At 36.6% G+C, this 10,752-nt stretch overlaps 1 pseudogene; it reads right to left on the reverse strand.

Moving 5' to 3' along the window:
- LOC122148708 overlaps positions 1-10,752 on the reverse strand; it is a 254,877-nt pseudogene that overhangs the window by 128,849 nt on the left and 115,276 nt on the right.

The following is a 10,752-nucleotide window of genomic DNA, read 5'->3' on the forward strand; positions in this document are numbered from 1 at the left end:
TTTCCAGTCCTAGACCGTATCATAGTACCAAGACTGCTCTCCTTAGAGTTACAAATGACCTGCTCTTATCATCTGATCGTGGTTGTATCTCTCTGTTAGTGCTATTGGATCTAAGTGCTGCGTTCGACACTATTGACCACACCATCCTTTTGCATAGACTAGAACACTTTGTTGGCATTAATGGAAGTGCATGAGCATGGTTTAAATCGTACTTATATGACCGCCATCAATTCATAGCAGTGAATGGAGAGGTATCATATCAAACACAAGTGTAGTATGGAGTACCTCAAGGCTCAGTACTAGGGCCGTTACTCTTCACGCTTTACATGTTACCCTTGGGAAATATCATCAGGAAACATGGTGTTAGCTTTCACTGTTATGCTGATGATACTCAGCTCTATATTTCTTCGTGGCCTGGTGAAACATACCAATTTGAAAAACTAATGGAATGCATAGTCGATATAAAAAACTTGGTGACGAGTAATTTCTTACTGCTAAATTCTGAAAAAACAGAGGTGTTAATTATAGGACCTAAAAGCTCTGCATGTAATAACCTAAAACGCTGTCTAAGACTTGATGGCTGCTCTGTCAATTCTTCGTCATCAGTTAGGAACGTAGGTGTGCTATTTGATAGCAATCCTTCCTTAGAAAGCCACGTTTCTAGCATTTGTAAAACTGCATTTTTCCATCTCAAAAATATATCTCAATTATGGCCTATGCTCTCAATGTCAAATGCAGAAATGTTAATCCATGCGTTTATGACCTCAAGGTTAGATTATTGTAATGCTTTATTGGGTGGTTGTTCTGCACGCTTAGTAAACAAACTCCAGTTAGTCCAAAATGCGGCAGCTAGAGTTCTTACTATAACCAGGAAGTATGACCATATTAGCCCAGTCCTGTAAACACTGCACTGGCTCCTTATCAAACATCGTATAGATTTTAAAATCTTGTTTATTACTTATAAAGCCCTGAATGGTTTAGCACCTCAGTATTTGAACAAGCTCTTGTTACATTATAGTCCTCCACGTCCGCTGCGTTCACAAAACTCTGGTAATTTGATAATACCTAGAATATCAAAGTCAACTGCGGGTGGCAGATCCTTTTTCTATTTAGCGCCTATACTCTGGAATAACCTACCTAACATTGTTCGGGAGGCAGACACAATCTCAGACACAAGCCTCTGGCTTGCTTAGTTGGGGACACTTTATTTACAGCAATATTGACTTGATGGCAAACTATTGCACAGATACTATTTAAACTGAACTGAGCTGCATGATGACATCACTGAATTCAATGATGAACTGCCTTTAACTGTCATTTTGCATTATTGACACACTGTTTTCCTAATTAATGTTGTTCAGTTGCTTTGATGCAATCTTTTTTGTTTAAAGCGCTATATAAATAAAGGTGACTTGACTTGACTGAAATGCTGCCTTTGTAGACAGGAGACAGCAAAGCAACTCACTCTTTATGCATCTGACTTCACTTGCTTCATTCACTTGTGAATGTAATGTGTATGTGTGATTGATTAGAACTGTAAGAGGGCAGCTCTAGAGCACAGCTTCGATCAATATAATGATCCTAGAGATCCATATTCACGCATGATCGTCTTATGTATTCATAACACATATTGTATCAAACATACAGTGCATTCAGAAAGTATTCAGACCCTTTCTTTTCCCCAGATGTGTATGTTGCAGCCTTATGACAAAATGTGTTTATATTTTCACATCAATCTACACAACATACCCCATAAACAAAGCAAAAAATAAAAATAAAATTAAAATAAAAAAAATAAAAAATGAATAAATAAATAAAACAATAAAGATTTGTTATAACATTTGTGCAAATGTCTAAATTAACTGAAATATCACATTGTGTAAGTATTCAGATTTCATTAAGTATATCTATGTATTTTGTTGCATTCAGCCTTCCCAGTTCCCCAGTCCCTGCCATTGAAAAACACCCCTACAGCATGAGCTATTACCACAATGCTTCAATGTTGCAATGTTATTGCGCAGGTGATGAACGGTGCCTGGTTTCCTCCATGCATGATGCTTGGAATTGAGGCTCATCAGACCAGAAAATCTGCGAGTCCTTTAGGTCTTGTATTTGTGAATTTGTTTATATATTTATTTATCTCTAATACAAATTTAGTAATTGGTAGTTTACCCGAAATGATTGTCAGTATACTTGACAGTAAACTCCAACCACATTTAAAAGACAATAGAACCAATCATGAAATTATATATAAAGATGCACTTTAAAAGATGCACTGTATTAAGTTTAAAAAGCTAAAGTTCAGCTAATTGCATTTAATATAAATTTAAACTATAGCACATTTTCATTTAATTGCAATTAACTGTTTGAAAAAAAAAAATTATTAAGTTATATTAAGTTATTATTAAGTTCACATATATTTAAAGTATAGTATTTCGGTTAAAAGTACACAAAAGGTTGTTTATTTTTCACAAGGGAACTTTTGTCAGGCAGAAGAATTTTGCGTAAAAAGCAGCACATGCCAATGTCTATGTGAAAATCCTCTGCTGTGTGTGTCTGGATCTGAATTATTTAGAAAAAGCAACAGATTTATAATGAGAACATCACATATGTACTTTAGTTTGATCTCTTTTTCTCTTTGACACCACACTAACACATCTTAATTAGATTCTTTTGCAAACATGCTGTGACAACTAGTTCTGACTAATTTAGAGAATAAAATACCCAGTGCAAAACATCCCAATACACTATGCTGAGTGTCAAGCAGCAACAGTAATCATTTCACAATCACTGTGGTGAATACAGCACTGGTTAAGCCTCAGAGAAGCCACATTAGATCCCCAACTGTAATTATGAGAGTTAGGTCGCTAAAAGCAGTAAATTCCACTTCTAGATTGAGTGACTTTCTCTCTGTATAAATAATTAATCTGTCCTTCACTGTATCAATGCCTCATTGAGAGATAAAGAGAGTGCCATAAAATGATGTCAGTCTTAGCGTTTTTGCTGTCACACTTTTTTTGCCTCACTCCCTTGTTCCATCTCCTCCAACTTCTCTATGTTTCACCAGGGTGATTATCTAGAAACTATGCCATTTGTGCCCAGTTTGAGTCTTCAAAATGACACAATCTTCCAGAATTAACCTTGTTTAGTTTGAATTACTGTGTCTAAAATGTTTGAAATTAAAATTCGAGAGAAATGTGAGAGTCTTTGTTCTTGCACTTTCTCTTTAACCCCATTTCACTTTGAAATCGTGCAAACAGAAATTAGCTTCTCTTACATACTGGTAAAAAAAAAAAAAAAAAAATGTATAGCCTGAATGCCGAAAGTCGCTTTGGATAAAAGTGTCTGCTAAATGCATAAATGTAAATGTACAGCTTAGTCAATCTCAATAATTATGAGAAATAATTATAGTAATCAATTGTTATTTTTATTACCTATTAGTACTTTGCACAATTTTAAGCACATAGGCCTATTTAAGATTTGAGGTAACAATTTAAGGCATGGTCATCGGAAAATCCGTATTTTTATTTTATTTATTTATTTATTTATTTATTTATTTATTACCACTTTTCTGAATATCTCAATAGGAACGTCCCACTATGACGGTCCTCCCATGTGTATGGGCCCTTGTATTATAGTCCTGGTATTTGGGCCTGGCAATGGGAAAGCAATAACCCTAATGGCAAACTTCCAGAAACACAAGGGACCATTTTCTGAGAATGAACCACCTTCTACAGTATGTCTTGCTGTTGTGCAGTCTAAACTGGTAACACTTTAGAATACGGTTTCTTACTTACTGCATAACTAATAAGGAATTATTGAAGAACCAACAGGTAATTATTCATTAACACTTAACTCACTACTGTTAACTACTAAGGAAGATGTGTTAACTAATCAGTATGTAATACAATTTTATGATTCTGTTAAGTAACAGTTAGCTTATCAATAAATAATGTATTCTGTCTAACTATGAAGCAACTACTAATGAACAGTTATACACAATTACATTGAATTGTGACCCTTTCATATAAATGTTATTACCAGTAGTAGTAGTATGAAAATGCAATATTAATAAATGTAATACATTTTATAGAGGTTTTGCCTGTGTAGTTAATTGTTTTGTGAGTGTGTTTTTTAAGAAATCAGCTTCCGATAGAACCCCACCACCACTCAAGTGCCTTGTGATAACTTACCTTAGTTTTTATATTTTATATACAGTAATGTATGTGAGCCTTCTCAGCATATACCACATTACCTTTAATTTAATTCCTTTATGTAAGGCAAGGACTGAGGGAAAGTGAAAATACAGGTAACCAATTAGTAATTAATAAATAATTGTGAAATAATTCTGCAAGACTTATTTCAAACCTGAAACAGTAGGCCTATTCTAAAGTGAAAATATTGGGAACCCATTAGTAATTAATAAAGAATTATTAGATAATTCCACAATAATTATTTAGAACCTGAAACAGTATTCTAAAGTGAAAATATAGGGAACCCATTAGTAATTAATAAAGAATTATCAAATAATTCTGCAGGACTTATTTCGAACCTGAAACAGTAGGCCTATTCTAAAGTGAAAATATAGTGAACCCTTTAGTAATTAATAAAGAATTATCAGATAATTCCACAGGAATTACTTAAAACCTGAAACAGTATTCTAAAGTGAACCTATTAGTAAATAATAATTACTACGTCAATTTGACTGAAATCAAACTTACAGTCTAAAAAAAACCTATAAAAGTAATCATAAACTTTGTAAACTTGTTTACCATCTTTATTTCAGATGAGAATATTTTTTAAGACAGCATATTTTATTCCATTTTAACATGTATACTGCCCACATTTAAACTAATTTAACAAACATTTTACAATCAAAAGTTAAACATTTAGAAGCAAACAAAATGCATATTCCATTTCTATTATTTATCTATTTCTACTTATAATTTTACTGGAGTAATATTTTATTGGGGTTTCTGTACTTTTACTGAAGTACTTGATTTGTGGGCCACAGCCTGATTATTATAGTGACTATTTGTGTATAAATGTTCAGTAGTAGTTATTTCAGTTATTTTTCTTGAACCTTAACTAGTAGATAATTAATAGCAGTTCTTCTGGAGGTATGACAGAATATGTTAGTTATTTATTAGCTAACTGTTACTTAACACAATCATAAAATCATATTACATACTGATAAGTTAACACATCTTCCTCAGTAATTAACATTAGAGAGTTAAGTCTTAAGGAATAATCACCTGTTAGTTCTTCAATAATTCCTTATTAGTTATGAAGTAAGTAAGAAACAGTATTCTAAAGTGTTACATCTAAACTGTACACATAAGAGTGGCAAGAGGTTCTCCAGAAGCCTGCAGACATTCAGGCATTCATCCAAGATGAGAAAATCACCATACGCCACACACATGCACACACTAATAATGTACAAGGCTAAGACAGTTACAATGCTAATGAGCTGTAATATGAGAGTAATGAGACACTGAGCAGCCAGCCAATCCTGTAATATAGAACCTTCCTTCCCTTGAAGGACTCTTACTGGAACAGTGTCAAAATGCTGATAATGTTGTAAAAATACTCTGCTCAGGTGCTTGCACACTGGTTTAGATGTTTGTGAATGATGGTAGAACACGAACTAAACGAATGTGGCCGGTCTTACCCACAGGAGATGGGCTTCCACCGCTGTTGGGGGTGTTATGTGTCTGCGTTGGGGAGGGCAGGTTCAGGGAACTGATGACTGATGGGAACAGGAAGGGATAAACTCCTGCTCTGTAGCGCCTCATCTGATCAAGCGTCGAACTACAGCTTGAAGCTGGGTCTCGGCTCACCGTCCTCATTCCTCAGGGAGGACGAAGGTGAATTAGAGGTGAAAGGAAAGATCAGGATTCATTCTCTTAAAGGCAGATGCGACGTATTTCCTCATCTTCATCGGAGAAAACATTCAGAAGGCTCTTAGCGTGTAGAACTGCATGATATTCTCCTCCAAAGTACACCAATCACAGCACATGACTGGGCCTGCTGTTGCACTACCTTGCTTCAGTAGTACATTAATCTGAAACATATCAAGATTTCTGGTCAATACTTATAGGCAATAATTGATTAAGCTATTAATGTTCTTAAAAATTTAATCTGTCACTATCCACTATCTGTCATTGATCAGAATATCAGGCTCCAAACTCATTCCACTCTCCTGCTAGACAACCATAACACAACACCAACAACTTAACAACACTCACTCTAAAACTTCTTACAGACAAATGTATTTATTTTTCTCAAAATATAGTTCAAACATTGAATTTTTATTTAATAATAATAATATATATACACACACACAATTTTCCAAGGACAAAAACATTCATACAAAGTATAAAGAGAGTATAATGATTTTTATCAGACATCACTCATTTCTCATTTAGTTGAGTAAATAATTTACATGAGCTATAAGCCATAGAACAATCTTCTGCAATCACTTTTTAAAACCTATAAAAATCTAAAACCTTTTGTTTTTTATTTCTATAAACTTTAAATTTTTTCTATCTTTTGCCTTGTCCTGTCTTTATTGTAGTTCTGGTCTTTAACATTGCAATCCTGTTTCTATACTAACTGTTTTTTGCTGAATGATTGTTTTCTGTTTTTTAGAAAGTGACCTTGAGGTCTTGAAAGGCATTATATAAACCTTGTATTCAGGCCAGCTTGTTTTTCAAACCAACAAAACAAACTTGATAAATTATCCCTGGGTTTTAGGAAAGGCAATACTACTTGTAAATAGTCTGAAATAGCATCTGTGACCAATGAATATGAAACAAAATGAAAGCCTGTGCAGAAAATATGTCCTCTCAGTAATGTTAATACTCTCCAATCCCTCATTCATCTGAAATGTAACTCACAACTGTAAATGGATTTTGAGATCAATGTTTCAGACTGCATGTGCTTCATTTAATGTTTGCTTACCCCTGAAAGATTGATTATCTGGATTTCATCATACACTGCTGTACAAATGAGAGATCTGAGAAGGCATGAAACAAGTTAACATCACACAGGAAAGAGTGAGGTACTTGTTATTTACCAGATGCAAACAGGGCTCTGAACCGAAAATGAACGAAATTTTGACAGGAACAGAACCAGAAACAAAATCAAATTTTATAGTTTTGAACAGAATCGAAAATTTGAAATGGCCATTAACTGTTTAATAACGTTATTTTATCGTTCCATTTAATATTTGAAATTTGCTGTCAACCAATCAGGAAGTCAAGCGGTAGGCTATGGCCTGAAAATATGATGCTGATGCATCCAGTGTCACAATACGCTGCCGGAAGGAACACGGAGTTGAGAATAATCAAGAGAGTCTTTATTAATACAACACAGGGGTAAATCCAACAAGGAACACAGGAGGAAGACACACGTACTGACTTGTAGACCCGACAAACACAGAGTGAACAGACTAGGACCTTTATACATAAGATAATTGGGGAAACACAGGTGAGAGGAATGACTAAATTAACGGGGGCATGGAACACATGAGGAAGAAACCAGACACACCTGGAATCAAATTAACCAACCACAGGAGACAGAAAGTGGGTCACAGGGGCAAAAACACACATAATAAATCCAGGGTTGTGATATTACTCCCCCCTCCCGGAAGGAGCGACCTCGCACGGTAGAAACAGAGGGAGGTGTGGGTGAGAGCTTGGGAGGAGGTTTCAGTGGAGGACGGACCCCCGGGAGGGGACCAGCAGACAGAGACCACGGAGGAAGGAGCCAGGGAGGAGACGACGGAGGGAGGAGCCAGGGAGGAGACAGGAGGCACAGGCCACAGCCATAACGATGGCCCAAGGTAGAGCCGACGGTGGAAGGAGCCATGGAGAAGAGGGGGCAGTTCAACTTTCAGTTCCGATTCGCAGTCTGTAAGATCCACCTCCTCATTTAGGCATGCCATATCCAGCTCACCCTCAGCTGCGGTGCAGGGTGCAGAGCTCCTCTCCACACTCACCCTGTCCGTGTCTTTCTCCCTCATGGCAGGTGGGGTTGCCGGCTCACACACCTGGACTGACGTCAGGGCGACTGGCTCCACGGCAGTCCCCAGCTCTGTCACTCTATGTGGCGATGGCTCATCGGTCGCGGCGGGCTCTGGCTCTCCGTCAGCGGCGAGCTTAGGCATGCGCTCTGCATATTGGGGACATGGTGGGCTGGGCTCTGGGTTCCGGAGTGGCACTGGTGTTCAATCCCTGGGAACAAGTGGGGATCAGAGATCCAGATAGCATATGCTACGCGCAGAGCACATCGTCTGGATAGGTGGTGAGATGGGCCACAGCCAGAAACAGTCTGGTATGACCCTTGAGCGAATTTTCCCCCTACTCCAGCAGGAGGAGGATGAATTCAGGGCAAAGGAAGGGATCCATGAACACAACGGAAAGAAAAAACTGAGGAAAAAATGGAAGGAAAATGCAGGGTTGACAAACGGAGGTAAATGTTTACGGTCGGGTCTTCTGTCACACTACTGTGCTGGAAGGAACATAAAGTCAAGAATAAACAAAAAAACACACACAAACACAAAAAAACAGTTAATCCAACAAGGAACACAGGAGGAAGACACACATACTGACTTGTAGACCCGACAAACACAGACTGAACAGACTAGGACCTTCATACATAAGATAATTGGGGAAACACAGGTGAGAGGAATGACTAAATTAATGGGGACATGGAATACACAGGGAAGAAACTAGACACATCTGGAATCAAATTAACCAACCACAGGAGACAGAAACTGGGTCACAGGGGCAAAAACACACATAATGAGTCCAGGGGTGTGACATCCAGTGAGTGAAATGCCCGCTCAGCTGTGAACTCATCCTAGGTAAGTCGCAATTGCAATTTTTCCATTGAAAGTTTATCTGAGGATAGTGGAAGATGGATTCAACAGATCACACGCACTTCTGTAATCGGAGAAAACAGAATAAAACAATAGGCTTACATAAAAATGAATATATAGGCATATACACAAAATATATTTCACTTAAATCATTGACAGATTAACAAAACAAAAGAAAAAAAAACTGTGCTGAGTTTCGTTTCATTGGCGCGAACCAAAGTTCTCAGAAAGGAAAACTAGACGGCAGAAAGTAGTTTTCTTTATTTTACATAAGCTTTAAAGTTTTATTTATTTTACAGTTTTGTAAAATCTTGCTTGTATGAACATATCCCGCCGTCCCCTCACACACACACACAGACACAACATATTTTTGCAACATTGCAGCCTGTTCATGCAGCCCTTACTGTAATTACAGTATCAAGACTGCTGTGCTTTTGGGTGCAAAGACCCTTTCAGAACATCTACAAATTGCATGCTGTTCATTACCACCAAAAGTCAAGTCAAGTCAAGTCAAGTCCCCTTTATTTGTATAGCGCTTTATACAATATAAGATATATTGTATACATTGTATACATACTTTTTTTTTCTTGTGTAGAACAGTAAGGAATATAAGAGGATATCAAGGAACACAAAATTAATAGTCTTGGCTCCAGATGATATACTAAGGTCAGGAATGCAAGATGATGAAGATGATGCAGTCTGCTGTGAAGAGTTCACAAGAGTTCTAACAGTTCGGACATTGCGTGAATCAGAGGTAAAAAAACCGATATAAATACTGTTCAGTTTCTTGCACAGACCGATCGTTTTGTGACTTTACACATCAGTGTCAAGAGCCGCAGGGTTTAATTTGGATTTTTCTGTGCATGTTTTTTTTTTTTTTTCTCTCATAGATTTTGTTACTATTGCCAAGCATTGTACGACAGAGACTGCAACACCTGAAGATAAAAAGCTTCATTTATGTTCTACTGAAAAAACAAAGTCACCTACATATTGGATGCCCTGGGGGTAAGAGGATAAACATCAAATTTTCATTTTTGGTTGATGTTTTACAGTTTTGAATATAACAATTGTCATATTTAATTTTGTTTCTTTATTAAGTTATTTTAGAAAAATGTTTGGAGTATTTTTTTGTTTGTTAAATTCAAGTTTTTTTGTTTGTTAAATTCAAGTTTTTTTTTTTTTAAAGTGACGACCAAGCGACAGTGAGTTGACCACATGTTTGATCAATTTAGTTTTCTCAAATAAACACTACACACACACAATAAAAAACACATATATAAAAAACACAAAAAATCACACAACAATGTTAGTTTAAACGTTAACATAGATAAATGTGTGCTATTAGGTGCATAATCCAAGTGTTTGCATAAACGTGCTTGCAGGACATGGAGGCAGCAGTGTGTAAAGAGTCCACTAAAGAGTGTAAAGAGGCCACTGAAGGCGAGCGTAGTGAGAACCCAAGTGCAGTTTATTTATAAGGTGTAATCCAAAACATCCAAACATAATCCAAACAAGAAACTAAGACTTGACTAGACTTGACTAGACTTGACTTGAACAGACTTGACTTGACGAGGCATGAAACAGATTTAAAAAAAAACAAAAAAAACAAAACAACACAATACAAAATTGCAAAAACCTGACTACTTATAACAGACAAAGACAGACACATGACATGAACAAACCAATGAGCAAACAGACACATGACTAAGTCCGCAAACAAGACCACAGACTAAGACAACCAATGAGTAAACAGAACTGATAAATCACATGACAAGACAATAAACCAATCAGAACATGACACATACACAAGGCAGAGCTACAGTACATGAGGGCAAGGCTACTTTGTTTCACCACAATCATTACACATG

The sequence above is a fragment of the Cyprinus carpio genome, chromosome A19 (genome assembly GCF_018340385.1).
Source record: "Cyprinus carpio isolate SPL01 chromosome A19, ASM1834038v1, whole genome shotgun sequence".
Lineage (NCBI taxonomy): Eukaryota > Metazoa > Chordata > Actinopteri > Cypriniformes > Cyprinidae > Cyprinus > Cyprinus carpio.